Source organism: Schistocerca gregaria, chromosome 6 (genome assembly GCF_023897955.1).
Source record: "Schistocerca gregaria isolate iqSchGreg1 chromosome 6, iqSchGreg1.2, whole genome shotgun sequence".
Taxonomy (NCBI): Eukaryota; Metazoa; Arthropoda; class Insecta; order Orthoptera; family Acrididae; genus Schistocerca; species Schistocerca gregaria.
The window spans coordinates 523212288-523229834 of NC_064925.1; the positions used below are offsets into that span (position 1 = coordinate 523212288).

Genomic DNA, 17547 nt, shown 5'->3' on the forward strand with positions numbered 1-17547 from the left:
TAATTGCTTGGTCAGTTGACCGTCCCTTCCGGAATCCAAATTGACTTTTGCTGAGAACGTTATATTTATTTGGATGCTCCAAAATTCTCGAATACATAAGCTTTTCCAGTATCTTAGAAAAGGCCGTTAGAAGGGATATTGGCCTGTAATTTGTGACTTCGGTTTTGTCACCTTTCTTTTATTCTGGGAATCGGCTAGTCTTTCATACTTTTACTCGTTTAATTACTTAAAAAAGACCTGTCAATAGTGGCACTGATCCATAATTAATTACGCCAGATGTATCAGTACCATTCTTTTTCAAAGAGGCTTTCTTGTGGATAGCTTCAGTTTTTATGGAAATACCCCTGTCCTGAAAGAATAGCTGATACTGCAGGTTAGCTGAGAATCTATACTGATGGAACGAACTTTAATTACCCTGTCTGGAATTCTGTCAATACTACAAGAATTTTTTTTCACCTTACTAATAGCTGAAACGTTGCAAATTTGAGCGACATTTTTGGGTCTGAATGGCGTTAACAAGAATTCAAAATGTGTAATCACAGCTGTTTCGGTACATTACGTCAAGGTCACAAATTACACAGGCGAAATTAATACCCACAACATTTAGTAAGCTTTATTTAGAAAATCAACAGGAACACAAGAAGACAAGAATAAATATTGAGTAACGGTGAACAGACAACACAAACATCAAACTCCATGGATCGATAACTTATTTCCACACACTTATGCATTACTATATCGTAAATCGCTAAACACTCATACTTAAAGAATATCCTCGCAAGTCGCAACAATATAAACTGACATGCACACCCCTCGCGTCTATATAAAATTATATAATTATATATGTCTTTCTTGTTGTATGTCGACAGGATGTCTGTATATCGATGGTCAGAGTCGCAACTGTGTCTATCGACTACAGTCGCTTGTGTATAAACTATAAACTATAAACTGTTCTGTTGTGATCGGACGGAAAGTTACTGTTGCCGTGTTGCGAAAGATTGAGTGGTTGATGTTTGTAAGCAGTTACGGATCGGTTAGTTTATTTCTGCTCTAAACATTAGGAAAGTCTAAAATCGTGCAAACCTAAAGTAAAAATAGTGAGATTTCTGCTGTAGTGTCGAAGAAAATGTGTAAGAAACTTTTCAATAGGAACCTATATAACCCTCATCGCCTTTGTAAAGCGTATATTGATTACTATGACAGTTGCCGTGAGCAGCATACCTATTTAGCTGAACTCTTTCTCTACTACTCGGCTTTGCAAGTTTTGCGACCTAAGTTGTAGCATTGATTCGAAATTCACAAAATGGAGCATGTGACTCTTGATAAACTATCACTCGCATGGAAAGTCTCGTTATAGAAACTCATCAGTATAAATGTAGTAGTAGTAGTAGTAGTAGTAGTAGTAGTAGTGCTTGTTTACTTTAATGGGCATAAATGGAGTTTTCTGTAACCGAGAACGTATTTTCTACAGTTTACATTATCCAAACGTGTATAATGTGTATGTGTTGAGCAGGCATTCACTTTTGTTTTCTTTTCCTCCCCAAATCATCTACTCAAGCGGAAACACTTCAAATTACACTGGCCAGTTCACCCCATCAAGATGCAGCTGGTAGTTTTATATTTGAAGGAGAGATTATTGGCGCTTGGAATGCTGCTAACTCAGTCTTCTGCACAGTGAGTTCCCCACTTGCGGAACAGCTGCCACTACCTACAACAAGAGCCATCATCACTGCTTTGACATGCATCTGTCTTTAGCTCTCTACAATTGGAAGGTGTCTAGTGACAGATGTAGCCTGCTATATTTAATTTAAACCTATCAAGTTTTGATTTAACTGGCCCTGATACCTCATGTATCGCTATGTGAGGCTCTTGTCAGTAAATATAAGAGTAGCCATCTACTTATTAAAGCGAAGACATGAAACATGGGCAATTTGAGTGAAGTGCAGCAAACCGGTGGATATCAAACAACCTAGTATAATGCCATAATTCGTTTTTATACCATGTCATTACCAAAGGGCTAAAACTGGTGAAATTGAGCCCTTAAGCGTATCTTTGGGCAATGAATTAGGTACTGTCTAATCCAATTTTATATGAATTATAGGTAAGCTATATGAAGATAACAAACATTCTATTTTAGTTCATCATTCCTCCCCATTCTTAGCTGTTGTTGTTAAGTTATGTACTGCCTTGTAGAGATCTATGTATGCTGTAGTTTTGTCACCCCATTAAATGAAGCAATAGTGGAGTGGCCAACCAACCAGTGTGTGTAGTGAAAATTTAATTTTTCAGTCATTTGACTGATATCTGCTGGATTTGATTAAGAAGCTAGCATTATCATCGAGATGACTTTATTTCATTTAATAAATATGAAATGAAATGTCTTGTGGCTAGGGCCTCCTGTCCGGTAGGCCTGTCACCTGGTGCTACTCTTTTTTATTGACGCCACTTTGGTGACTTGCATGTTGATGAGGATGAAATGATGACGAAGTCAGCACAACACCAAGTTCCTGAGCAGAGAAAATCTCCAGCCAGGAATTGAACCCAGGCCTCTCGCATGGAAATCTGCTGTGCTGACCACTTAGCCATGTAGGTGGACAACGATTATGAAATATCAGCGATGCATAAAACTCATTTTATCTTTAGTGGATGTTTTGGAATATCCTTGATTGTAGAAAACAAAACTAATAATTAGGAAGGGTGTATGGCGTGTGCAGAGATAAGGGACTAAATGAACAGTATGTAATTATTTTTCGTGTTTTTAAATTAACTTGCTGCGAGTATGGACAAACACAAGATAATTGTATGTCAGATATAACCGAGTGAGGTTGTGTGTTTAAGTCATAGGCCTCAGATCCAGGAGGGGGAGGCACATGTTCTTTATGTCCATCCTAAATTAGGCTTTCCCTGGTTTTTTTCTAAATCTGTTCAGGAAATGCTAGGGTAGTTCCATCTACAAGGGCTTGAGTTCAGTTGTTGATACACATCAATGGTGTTTTTCTTTGCATTAGCTGACAAAGCCTATATCATTGTAAAATAACATCCCAGTTAATAAATTAGCATTACTGATAATGACTAACAACAATAAATATTTGCACGTTCATAGTCATTGGTTATTTTACTTGCGTTCTGAATTAACAAGGGTTATCTACTGTATTTATGAAAATCATTGCTAACTGAATCTGTTGAGACTGGCTGCTGTCAGTTTTGTTCTGTAACATATTGGTAGTATGTTATGTGACATGAAATGAGGACAGAATGCTGGCAATATGTGTCTATACTAGTTTTGGAATATTGAGTTTTTGGAATATCGATGGTATTAGGAAAAGGATAGACTGCTACTTACCATAAAAATGATCTTTCGAGTTGCAGACAGGCACAATGGAAACACTGTTACACATTATAGTTTCAGACAAAGCCTTCTTCAGCAAAGAAAATACACACACCTTCACACAAGCAAGAAAACCTCATGCACACATGACTGCTACCACTGGCACCTCTGACTGGAATGCAACTGTCATGTGAATATCAGTTTTGCAGTGGTGCAGGAAAGAGGGAGTGTTAGATGTATACGAATGGAGGGGGAGAAGAGCACTGTATGGTAGGGTGTGCAAGGGCTAGATTGCAACGTGATGAGAAGTAGTAATATGTTAGGATAAAGTTAGTTAGATGTATGAGGAATGGGGTAGTGGGTCTGGTGTCTGAAGGATGTTGGTAAAGATAGTGTTCAGTTGTGGCAAGACCATGGCATGGGGGATGCTGGTGGACAGAGAAGTGGCATCAACAGCGACCAGTAGGGAGCCAGAAGCTAAAGGGGTGCAGATGGTGAAGAGTCAGTGAAGGAAGTTGTTGTTATCTTGTTTATGGCCCATCTAGAGGAAACCTTCACAGTCTTCCAAAAGTGCAAATCCCGTGTCTGGTTTAGGTTCATTGATGAAATATTTATGTACTAGGCTCAGGGTGAAGGCAACCTATCCTCATTCCTTCACAACCTTAACACCATCCCTCCCATTCGCTTCACCTGGTGCCCATCAGACCAGTGTGCCACCTTCCTGGATGTTGACCACCTGCTCTGATGGCTGTGTCCACACCTCTGTCCACGTTAAACCCATCGGCCACCAATAGTACCTGCATTTAACAGGTGCCATACCATGCACACCAAAAAATCTCTCCCATACAGCCAGACCACATGGGAACAAGAACCACCTTTCCCAGTACGTTGAAGTCTCACCAAGGCCTGCACAGCCAGGCACTGTCTCCCACACCTAGTCCGAAAAAAGGTTTCCCAACTGCACCAAGAGTTGGCTACAAAAGTGTGTCACCTTCATCACCCATTACCACCCCGAATTGGAAAAACTGAATCGCATCCTTCATCGGGGCTTTGATTATCTACTTCAGCACCTGTGCCATCTGGATCCTCCCTTCCATTACCAGATTCCCTGTACTGTGCAGATGGGAGTTACTATTACAGCACTTTCTCTGCTTCTCAAACTATCCCAGCTTCAACTTGTGGTAGGACACCTCCACCCAATAATGTCCACCCCTCTCTGTCCTATCCCCTCCTCCCGTTTCATGCATCCTCCCATAATTTCCCTTTCCATAATCCCTTCATTTTCCATTGCCAGCTTTTCCCCCACATCCCACCTTCCCATACTGCACCTGGCAGTCTCGTCAGGCCACCGTCTAGGCCTTGCACACCCAACCAGACATTGCTCTTCTCTCCCCAAACCTGTACCTGCTATCCCCTCCCCACCCTACTCCAAATTGCCATTCAAGTGACAGTTACATTGTAGTAGTAGCTGTCAGTGGTAGCAGTCATGTGTGCATGGGGTGTGCTTGCTTGTGTGAATGAGTACAAGTTTTCTTTGGTGAAGAAGGCTTTGACTGAAAGCTGTAATGTGTAACAGTGTTTTTGTTCTGCCTGTTGGCAACTCAGCAGGCCATTTTCATGGTATGTAGCAATCTATCATTCTCCTAATATACCTGATATTCCAATCTGGAGCTTTCATTGTTTAATTTTTCGAATGTGGGTTGTAGTGATAGACTTCTGTGTAGTGTAGCCCAATGTCTAGGTTGGGTTGGAAAGTGATGGTTTGGTTATGAAATGGCGAAACCAGTGGACGTGGATACTAAATCTTAGATGCAGTGACGTACTGATCTGTAGCGCAACCTAAGGCTTAAGTTAGATAGAATGGTGGCTTAGTTTGTGAGTTGGCAAAGAAGTATTTGAAGCTTCATTTAAGCCCAGATTTCATTTTCCTATAGATGATTTTCTTACTATTTTCAGATTTCAAAACGAATCTTGCATCCTTCCTCAGGTGGTTTTGCACAGTAGATACTTAAACATTTTTGGGCCTATTGTGCTGTAATCATCTAAATATCACCCCTATGTAATTAGCACCACATTCACAAGATTTGTTGTGAACTCTGGCTGTTGGTGATTTTCTACAAATTTAGTGAAGACAACTATGTTTGCTAATGAATATTGGTATTTTCATCCCATCTGTAGCTACTTCATTGGAACACTGTTCTAAAAGAGTTTAGTTCTTGCTTCATCAAAAATTTTATGGATATGGAACTAGATTCTGTATGTGGGTGGGGTGAATGTATGGCCGGTTTTTCAATATTATTGCATTATACACTGATCAGCCAGAATATTATGACCACCTACCTAATAGCCAGTATGTCCCCCTTCGGCACAGATGACAGTGGCGACGCATGGCATGGAAGCACTGGGCCTTGGTGGGCGGCTGGAGAAAGCTGGTACAATATCTGTGCACACAAGTCACCTAATTGCAGTAAATTCTGGGGAGAAGAACGATGAGCTCTGACACCACATTCAATCACATCCAAGATATGTTCGATTGGGTTCAGATCTGGTGAGTTGTGTGGCCAGCATATCGGTTGGAACTTACCAGTGTGTTCCTCGAACCACTCCATCACACTTCTGGCCTTGTAACATGGCATGTTATCTTATTGAAAAATGCCACTGCTATTGGAAAACATGATCATCATACAGGAGTGTATGTGGTCTGTAACTAGTGTACGATACACCTTGGCCATCATGGTGCCTTGCATGAGCTCCACTGGTCCCATGGGTGCCCATATGAATGTTCTCCAAAGCATAATGGAGCCGATGCCAGCTTGTTTCTGTCCTGCAGTACAGGTTTCAAGGAGTTGTTCCCCTGGAATATGACAGATCCCACTCTCCCATTGGCATGATGAAGAAGGTATTGGTATTCTTGAGACCATGCAATGCTCTGCCACTGTGCCCAAGTCCAGTGCTGATGGTCACATACCCATTTCAGTCACAGTTGCATATGTTATGGTGTTAACATTGGCACAAGCACAAGTTATTGCCTGCAGAGGCCCATCATAGTGAGAGGTGGTAGCCCAACTCCACAACATCTGGATATGATTTCACCTTGGTTTTGCCATGTGTTGAAGACAATCACCATAGCACTTCTCAGACACACAAGAAGTCGTGCAGTTTCCGAAATAATCGTGCTGAGCCTCTTGGCCATCACAATTTGCCCTCAGTCAAACCCAGATAGATTGCACACTTTCCCATTCTACACATGGACAGCACTGTCTCTGATATTTACGTCATTCAATGGGTACTAGCGATGGGCAGTGTGTTCAAACGGCAGGGACGTAATCAATGCAAGATTATGACTCCTGCTTACTGGGAATTCCTCATTCATGGGGATTGCAAGCCGAATCCCTAGCACAGAGGAGGTTCAATGGGTTACCCCGACCTTTCGACCTAAGAAGACCCGCTGATTCCTTCAGTGTAGCGCACGTGCGGCCCAGAACATCTAAGGGCATCACAGACCTGTTATTGCTCAATCTCGTGCGGCTGGAAGCCGCCTGTTCCTCTAAAAAGAAAAGTAATCGCACAGCATGAAGGATGTCATGCGACTAGTTATCAGGCTAGAGTCTCATTTGTTATCGGAATTAACGAGACAAATCGCTCTTCCAACTGAGAATGGCTGTGCCCCACCACCCACCAAATAAAGAAAGAACTATCAATCTGTCAATCCTTCCCATGTCCAGGACTGGTGAAGTTTCCCGTGTTGAGTCAGATTAAACCGCAGGCTCCTCTCCTGGTGGTGCCCTTCCTTCAGTTCTTTTAAGTTTCAGCTTTGCAACCATACTTCCCCCTGAAGCCAAAAGCTTTGGTTTCCCGGAGGCTGCCTGCTGAGTCATCGGAGGAACTGCGATGGATTGCTGACTGGCATCGTTTATGGTTAGAAGTAGGGCAGTATCTGATCACTTTCAAACCTCTAACTTTTGTTCGTGATTAATGAAAAAGTACTTGGCAAATGCTTTCGCTTCTGTTCGTCTTGCGATGATCCAAGAATTTCACCTCTAACGTCGCAATACGAATGCCTGACTAGCAGTCATTCCTCACCAGGTGACAATGTTATTGCCTGGGCAGGTTTATATCAATCTTAGGTCAGTGGTCATAATGTTCTGACTGATCAGTTATGCACTGTCCACATGAGTGAAATTGATTTCAAGTACCGTTTAGATATGATATGCAAACTTGATCGCAACAAAATCATACAGTGTACATTGTTAAGAGAAGAATTTTCTTTGCAGTATAGATTTTTGTGTTGTAGAATGAGGTCCTGATTGTATTACATAGGAAAGTTCTTAAGTTTTTTCCTCCTTCACTCAGTGCATTAAGCGGATGTATATGCACTGATACACGTAAGTAACATGTATCGTCAGGTTTAATCTATTCTTGGTCCAATTGAAGTACCTTTGTCAAATAATGTTGAAATGCTTTTGTGTCAGATAATATGGGGAATTATCGTCCCATCTCCCTCATTCCAGTCCTATGAAAAATCTTTGAATATGCTGCTGCTATGCAGATTCGAAATTTTACCGAGAAATATGATATTATTACGGAAAACCAATTTGGTTTCCAGCATGGCAAAAGTACTATTGATGCAATTAACAACTTTATCAACAAGATCAGCACATCTTTAGACAACCATAATAAAGTTGCAGAAATCTTTTGTGATCTGCACTGCTCATCTTTAAGCTTGACAAGTATGGGATCTAGGGTAATGTTCTAAATTGGCTTACTTCATACTTATCAAATAGGAAACAGAGTGATTATTTCATCAAATGCAGCAAATTACTATTCAAAATGGAAAACAGTAGCCCAAGGTATCCCCAAAGGCTCGATTCTAGGACCTATTTTGTTTTTGTTCTATGTTAATGATTTACCGAACAATGTAAATGCTCCATCAATTTTATTTGCAGATGACACATCTGTAGTAATTGAAAACCAGGAGCCAGAAAATGTCCCTCTCTACATAATAAACACAATGAACAAACTAGAAACATGGTTCCAACTGAATGGATTAAGATTGAACGTCCCCAAAAACCACATGGTCCAATTCAGAACAAAACTGTCAAAGTCCCAAGAAATAAAAATAACTCGTAAAAATCAGGATATAGAAGAAGTGGATTCTGTGAAGTTTTTAGGGTTAAACCTAGATAAAAATTTAATTGGGATAAACATGTTGACTACCTGTTTAACAAATTATGTAGCTTTGCATTTGCTATGCAAATATTAGCTGGTGCAGCAGACTTGAATACAAGGAAAATTGCAAACCACAGCTACTTCCAATCAGTTGTAAGGTATGGTATTATTTTTTGGTGAAATTCAAGCAATATATTGCACATACTAAAGTTGCAGAAAAGAATGATAAGGAACATGTGTACTGCCCATCCAAGGACATCATGTCGCCCACTATTTGAAAAACAACAGTTATTAACAGTTCCCTCCTTATACATCTATGATATTATCATCTTTCTACACAGCAATTTAGAGTTATTCGAGAAATACTGTTTCAATGACACGTATAACATGAGAAACAAAGACAGTTTTGTCCTTCCCCACCTATCATGTAAACCTATATGCGCAGTTTCCTCAGTATATGGCAATGAAAATTCATAACATGCTAAAAGGAAAGAATGTTCTGAGTATGAACCTAGAGACACTGAAAACAAAGTTATATGATATACTTGTCAAATGCTGCTACTACACTGTTGAGTAGTTCATGAAGGATGAACTGAACATTTGAGCAGGATAAAGTTACATATAGTCTTGTGTGTAAATGTAGCTGTCCTTCACAAAAGGGAGGAAAGAAAAATGAAAGTTTATATTAATGTTAAAATTCTTTGTACCATTTAGGCCTAAGTTGTGTTATCCACTTTTTATTTATTTATTTATTTATTTTTTGATGTGTCTCCTGTACGCTAATCGTATGATAAGAAATTGTATTTTATGAGACAAATAAAACACTATTCACTACACACACACCTACAATGATAACCATTTTGATAAGAGACCAGGAATGACTTCTCTATGAAAACAGGTTGCAGCAGAACTACAGGTATTTTGAACCTTGACTTCAGTTCTTATAATCCCAATAAATTGCTGCAGCACACTCTAATTTTGATCCAGAGTTAAATAGTGCCCCCCCCCCCCTCCTCCTCCTCGAATTTTTAGTAGTTAAACATGTACATCTTGAATGGGTATTAGCTAATGCCATTCTACAGCAGGATCACAAATTAGAAGGGGTGGAGACCATACAAAAAAGAGATAAGTGTCAGGACCTTCAGGTTAATGATTATAATCGATTTTAAATTGAATTGTGGTAAAGAACTAGGGGGAACACACAAGCTGATAGGACTAAAACTCAAGAAATGAATATGTGCATATTGCTTTTCATCCATGGTTCGCAAGATATCGTGTGATAAAAGGGGAAGCTTAGTTTCCCATGGAAAAATGCTTTATAAATATGTACTGGTTTGTACACAGAAAGTTTCTGTCTCTAAGAAATTTACAATATTTGAACTTGGAACATGGTCAAGAATTCTGGAGCTAAGGGATGTTAAGGATATTGGTCTGTAATTTGGTGGGCCCATTCTTTTACCCATCTTATATAAAGGAGCCACCTGCGCTTTTTTCCAGTCACTTGGGAGTTTTGACTTTGCAAGAGATTTGTGATAAATGCGAGCTAAGTAAGGGGCCAGTGCTATACACTGAATTGGAACTCCAACGAGATCTGGTGACTTATTTGTTTTCAACTCTTCAGTTGCTTCTTTATGCCAGACATCTCTGTTACTGTGTTCTCCAAATAGGAGTATGTTGACGCTCAAACGAAGGTATGTTTGCTCTGTCCTCCTGTGTGAATAATTTCTGAAACATAAAATTTATTACTTCAGCTCTCCTTTTGCTATCTTCTATTGCCACATCAGATTGGTCCAGAAGTGACTGGATAGAAGCCGCTTAGTGATTTTACTTAGAACCATAATTTTCGTTGGTTTTCGGCAAGCTCTTTTGCTAAGATATGACGGTGGTGGGTGTAAGCTTTGCGTATCGATCTTTCTAAAGGTGCACAAATTTCTACTAATTTCTACCTGTCATCAGTTGTATATTCTTTTTTGAACTGAGAGTGCAACAGTCTCTGTGTTTCCTCAGCATTTACCGAATTTTGTTATTAAACCAAAGTGGGTCTTTTCTGTCCTTAATCAATTTACTCAGCACATACTTATTCAGAGTGTGATTTACAATCAGTTAACTGTGCTCATAATCCATCTGCGTCTGTCATATTGGAACTAAATGATGGGCATTTGTTTTGTGTAAAAGCACTCCTAGTCTTCTCTATCAATTTGTCAGCCTTAGTAACCATTGTCAACAAGGTCAGACCTGCTTGTAGCTACAAGGTCGAAAATATTTCCATTGCATGCTAGCTTTTCAATACAGTTTCTGGAAAATGTGTTCAAAAGTGCTTCACAAGACTTGTCTGTCTGTACCACCTGCAGTGAATCCTAGACATCCCAATCTGTGCTTGGGAGGTTAAAGTTGTCTCCAACTAATATTGCTTGCTCAGGGTATTTCGAGACTACTGAAAATAAGTTACTTTGAATGGTTCTGTAACTGTCATAGTGGAATCTTGTGGCAAGTAGAAACATCTGATAATTAACTTAGTTCCCCTAGGCCTGTTACTTTTTTGCAGGTAACTTTGCGGTTACCCAATTTTTGGATCGATAAACACAATATTTTTGTGGATTGCAATGAACACTCCCCTCTTACGGGTCTAATTTGTCCTCTTGATATGTGTTCCAAGCCTCACTAAATGTTTCGGAGCTTTCTACTTTGGGTTTCAGTAAACTATCTGCTTTGAGAAAAGTTTGAGCATGATAACTTTCCTGGAGGGCAGTAAAATCAGGAAGTTTGTTATCATCATTTTAATTTAATGTTAAAACCATGCCAGTTGAAGTCTCTTTGCTTGCAGTCTGATTTCACTCTTTGTGTATTGACTGCAAGTGTTTTCTAGAGGACCTCAAACTATTGTTTAGCCTAAAGAACCCCCAAGTGCTGAGTAGCTGCTTCCTTTGTGTAGTACATCCAAGACCCATTCAGGGGAGTCCTGTGATTCCCCACCCTATAATGCAGTTCCAGAAATCTGCAGCCAAGACTGTTGCAGATTCAACAGACACTTTATTTGAGGTATCCAACCAAAGGACACTGATCAGCCCTGCGAATGGTGTTGCAACTTGTGAGCTCTGCTTGCACCTCTTGAGTGGGGCCACCAGTCTTCACCACTTCTGCAGGTTACCGGTATTTACTAAGGATGGCTTCAGAATGCAAGCAACAGACATCATTGGTGCCTGTGTGAGCCACAACTTGCAGATGACTGCACCCTGCATGTGTGATAGTTGCAGGCAGGGCCTTCTCCACATCACATTTCATTTCAGCCCTGGAAACTGTTTCCCTAAGGTGCTCCTTAACTCGCCTAATATTAAAGCTCCTGATTGCTAGTAAACTCCTTCCTCTGTGTGCGTGCTCAGGCGCTGCTGGAAGAGTGGCCACCTGTCCACTCATAGGATGAATAGGCAAGACCAGATGGCCAGCCCCCATATTGACACTCCGCTCTGAGCAACATGAATACATCACTATCTGCCACTTACTTTGTGACGAAGACACCGCCTGCCCCGTCACATACGCTGCAGGATGCCTCAGCAGCAGAGCCTGTGGGTGAAACAAGTGACACCTTGAGGTGTCCCATGCGATGCACCAGATTCTCTGCCACTACTACACCCAGAAGCAGTAGCCTGAAGATGGATGACTGCAGCCAAGAGCATCTTCAGCTGTTTGTGAAATGCGGTCAGCTCATCCTAAGCCTGCACACGGCATACACACATCCTAACCACCCTAATACTACAAACTTAAAAGTTAACTATTAAAACAGACAGAGAAAGCTAAGTGGATAACTTGTGACTCTCCTGGTTTGTCGCCAACAGAAGCTGATGCCTTACTGAGCTGTGTGGCTGTCTGTTCACAAAAAAATTACACCTGCATTGTAGACTGCACGAATCTGCATCTTATGGTTACTAAACTGAAAGCCTACATGTCGTTGAGTACAAATACAGTCAAGGGATTTAAAAATTAAACCATGAAAGCACACAGGAAAAGCTAAATATGGAATTTGGTACTCTCGTGGTTTGTCACTTGTGCAGATGGAACCTGTATTTGGTTTTACAGAAAATACTCTACACCATTGGTCCTCTACTTAGCTTGCATTTATCACAAATATCTCACTAAACACAAAATTCCCAGCGACTACAGGAAAGGGCTAGTGACTCCTGCATATTATATTGATAAACAAAATGACCCACAAAATTACAGATATCAGTTTTCTGCTGAATTCTTGAACAAGTCCTGATTTCAAGTATAATAAATTTTCCTAAAACGAAAAATCTTCTGACCACAAATCAACATGGATTTAGAAACCATTACTCGTGTGAAACACAGCTCACGTTTTTTTCGCTTGATATCCTGGAAACTGTAGATGAAAGGCAATAGGCAAATTCTGTATTCCTAGAGTTCTGGAAACCGTTTGACAGGGTGTCCAACTGCAGACTGTTAATGAAGGTCCAAGCATACGGATTAGATATCCCAGATATGTAAGTATCTCAAACATTTCGTATGTAATGCAACTTGGTATGTTGTCGTCGATGGTGATCGTTCATCAGCGATAAGAGTGTCATGAGAAGTGCCCCTGGAAAGCATGATAGGAGCACTCATATTCTCTGTGTACATAAATGATATGATGGGCAGGGTGAGTAGGAGCCTGTGGCTGTTTGCTGATGACACTGTGGGCATTGAGTGAGTGTAGTATAATACAAGATGACTTAGACAAAATTTCTACCTGTGATGAACAGCAACTTGCTCTAAGTGTAGAAAAAACAGTCCTGTAAAGCTTGAACACAGCATTGATGATGTGCTGCTTAACATAGTTGTGTTGATTAAATATCTCGATGATTCAAAGTGATATGAAATGGAACAGTTGTGTAAGGGTGGTGGTAATGAAAATGGATGGTGGACTTTGGTGTATTGGGAAGAATTTTCAGAAAGTGTAGTTCATCCACGAAGGAGACCATATACAGAAGAATACTGTGATCCATTCTTAACTACTGCTTGAGTGTTTGGAATTTCCGCCAGGTCAGACTAAAGGAAGTCATTGAAGCAATTCAGAGCCAAGCTGTTCCACATTTGTTACCGTTAGGTTTGATCAACATGCCAGTATTGCAGAGCACCTTCATGAACTGAAATGTGAATGGCTTGAGGGAAGAAGACATTCTTTTCGTGAATGCTTTTGAGAAAATTTAGAGAATTGGCATTTGAAGGTGACTGCAGAACGATTCTGCTGCCACAAATGTATATTTCATGTAGTGATCACAAAGGTAAGAGAAATCGAGGCTTATATGGAGGCACATAAAAAGTCATTTTTCATCACTTTATTTGTGAGTGGAATGGGAAAGTAAATGACTAGCAGTTGTACAAGGTACCATCCGCCATGCACAGTATGGTGGCTTGCGGAATACATATGTAGATGTAGAATAGTTTACAGGCCACTAGTGGGAAGTATCTAAGCTTCATAAAGTAGTTTTATTAATATTATTCAAACTGAACTGGAGAATCATTGTTTGTGGATACTTTAATATTTACTTACTGTTGGATACAACTGACAGAAGGCATATACAGTTGTTGATGTCCAGCTTTGGATCATTTTCTGTAGTAAAATTCCCAACAAGGATTGAACAACATCGCGCAACAGCTAGTGACAGTTTGTTGTTAGATGCAAGAACCTGCAATGATTTAGAGCAAATCAATGGTTTGTCAGACCATTATGGTCAAATGTTAAAAATAAAATATTCTGACCTGCCAGGTCACAGAAGAAAAGTGTTATATTGCAGTGTCATAACCAATGACAGTGTTTGGAGAGAAATTACGGGAAGTGTGCTAAAGAAACATTTATAAAGCAGACAGGTAGAAATTTAATTCTTCTTGAACATATTTGTGCAGCACTATTGAGTTTTGTTTTGTACAAGGAACAGATAGCTCTTGGGATTCATCTGTTTTGTACTAAGAAGAGAGAGATGCACCTAATTCAGTTCATAAGCTTTACCTGAGAGTGAAAACTCCATTTCCACCAATACTGTAAAATCCTCTTGTCTGTCACTGAGAAAGCAAAACTCATGTACTTTGCTCAAAAGTAAAATACTTCAAGCAATAGGGCAAAAATTATTTGGCAACCTATTAAATAAGTAACAAACAAAAATAGTTCTTGCAGAAAAAGTGGCACCTTCAAAGCATTGACCACCAAATTGAGTGATTACTTCCTCACAGTGGTGTCAACAACCACAGACTCGTTAAGTTTACTTGTGCTGGCATTGCATGTGCCATCAACAGACATTAGTTTCAAAAACACTGCCTCTAAGAATTTTCAAAGTTTAACAGAGGATACTAACAATTAGTAATCCTGCTGGCTATGATGGTGTGTCTAGCAGAATATAAAATCGTGTCGTGACTTGACAGTATTTCTCTTTACTTGTCTTTTAATCAATCAGTGATTCAGGGCATTTTCTGAAAGTCGTAAATATGCTGTAGTAACATCCATCTATAAAATAAGCAAAGACTTCCAATTATAGTCATGTTTAACCCCCTTCCCAATCTTTGCAAAACCATTTTAGAAAATAACTTGTGATATAAGACTGACCCATTAAAGTGAGCAGAACTTGCCATTTACTTCTTAAATTGGCTTTCTCTACAGAAAAAAAAACAATACAAAACCTCACAAATTAGGTTCTAGCAAGCTTTGAGATCCTGCTAAAGACTTTGATTGTGTAAATCGTAAAAATTCTACCTGGCAAACTAAAGTTTATTGGCATAAATAGCATCCCTCTTTCATGGAAAGATATTTTTACCTTCATAACAAAAAGCAGCATTTCATTGACAGACTGTGGCACAGGCATGAATCTAAATCTCAAAATAAGGAAACATAACATTCACGGTGGTGTAGGGGTCAGTGCTGGATCCACTTGTTTTTATCATACATAAATAATTTTCCTGTGACTCTTAAAAGGGCAGTTCAGCAGCTCAAATTTTTGCTGGTGTCATTGATGTGTTGATGAAGAACCTAGCTCACATGTGTCTGCACATGCCAGCAAGTGACTCACAGATATTTTATTGCACAGAGACTTATTATTATGCAGTTTCAGACAAGCAATAATGACCTATTAGACCATAAGTGGACATAACTGGTCATGCTCTGGATGGGGAACATTGTGTGGATATCACTAGTGTTCATTTGAATAACTGGTTAATATGGAGTCAACACACAGATAAGATAATAAGGAAGCTGAGTTAAGCATATTATGCACTTGGAGGCCTCTCTCAGTGTGCTGACCTAAAGCCCAAGTGATTTCTTAGTTGCAAACCTTTGCTGCCTGTTTTATATTTTCACTCTGTCTTGTCGTGACTTAATTCAGAAATCTGGTTTCAAGCTAAACTTTTCTGAAATCACCAGGGAAAACAGCAGATCAATGACCTGCGTTGGTAATATTGTTACTAATTACAAATTTGACAGTGGAAATAAGCACAAATACTGCTTAGAGTTGGGTATTTCAGATCACTCAGCTCTGTTTATTGAGCTCCCAAAAGCAAATATCCTAAAGCCTCCAGAAGTGTATATAAGCAGGGATCTCAGTAAAAGTAAAATGGATTTATTTTGCAGTAAATTAAGTATAATAAGCTGGTCTGTAGACCACAGTACTTCAAGCTCGATGAACTATGACAAATTCTTAAATTGTTTCTTAGAGGTATGTAATGAATCATTTCCTCACAGATATCAGAAAAAGAAAGTAAATGGTAAACTCAAATGGATTATAACAGGGATAACAATTTCTAGTACCAGAAAGAGAGAGCTCCACGATGAGTTAAAAATCAAACAGAAATCCGGATTTTGTTACTTATGTCAAACAGTATAAAGCTGTATTTAGGAAAGTTGTAGTGGCAACTAAAAAGAAAGCAGACAAAAGCAGTGTGGTCAGTCATTCAGTCTGAATCAGGAGCCAAAGTAAAAATTCATGAGATTTTGAAAATTAGATGTGAAAATGAAATTAAAGTAAACCCTGTTCAAATGTCAAGTTGTTTCAATGAATTCTACCTAAATGTAGTAAGATGAGATGTGGATATGACATTCTATCAAGGCATCACAAATTTCGAAAATGGCCAGTACACATCATTTATGGGCGCTGATGACCATGCTGTTTAGCGCCCGTAAACCTCAAACACACACACACACACACACACACACACACACACACACACACACACACACACATTTAAACAGTTTGAAAAAATCACCCAAAGGGATGTGGAAAAGGAAATATTGTCTCTAAAAAACAAAACCTCACATGGGTGGGATGAAATAACATCATCTGTAATCAAGTGTGTGTACAATATTATTTCTCAACCACTGTCAATTATTATAAATCAATCTTTTGAACAGGGATGCTTTCCAAATGTATTGAAATATGCTGAGATCAAACCTCTATTCAAAAAAGGATTGACAGAAGATATGGGGAATTACCGCCCTATCTCTCTTTTGCCCGTCGTCTCTAAAGTGTTTGAAAAGATTGCAGCAAAACAAATTAATAAATTTCTTACTGTAAATGATATAATTTTTAAAAACCATTTCGGATTCCAACAGGGTAATAGCACTGTGAATGCTATTTGAGTTTATCCAAAAAAATATGCTCCAGGTTAGATAAGGGTAGAAAGGTTTCAGGAATATTCTGTGATCTAACTAAAGCTTTTGATTCAGTGAACCATGCATTACTCCTACACAAATTTCAGATGTATGGAATCGGGGACACTGCTGTAAAATGGTTTAGCTCTTACTTGTCAGGTAGGAAACAAAGAGTAATTTTAACTGCAAATGGAATCAATTATTTCTCCGACTGGAAAACAGTTCCTGAAGGAGTCCCGCAAGGTTCGATATTGGGTCCCTGTCTGTTTCGTTTTTTGCGTAAATACCTACCATTTGCTATTGATGTTCATTCAGTCTTATTTGCTGATGATATATCAGTTCTAATTGAAAATGAAGTATCTAGAAGTATTCCAGAAAAAGCCAAAAATACTGTAGAAAAACTCAAATCTTGGTTCTATCAAAA

The 17547-nt window shown here is 39.4% G+C and overlaps 1 protein-coding gene across 2 annotated transcripts in view; it reads left to right on the forward strand.

The window, feature by feature from the left end:
- The first annotated feature begins 838 nt into the window (after positions 1 to 838).
- Positions 839 to 17547, forward strand: part of LOC126278984 (F-box only protein 22-like) — a 167627-nt gene continuing 150918 nt past the window's right edge. The window contains exon 1 of one of the 2 annotated variants that reach the window (XM_049979286.1): positions 839 to 1033. The gene's annotated coding sequence lies outside the window, so the exon portion shown is untranslated. Of the gene's footprint in view, positions 1131 to 17547 lie in introns of both variants that reach the window. The other variant, XM_049979287.1, reaches the window with a different exon arrangement.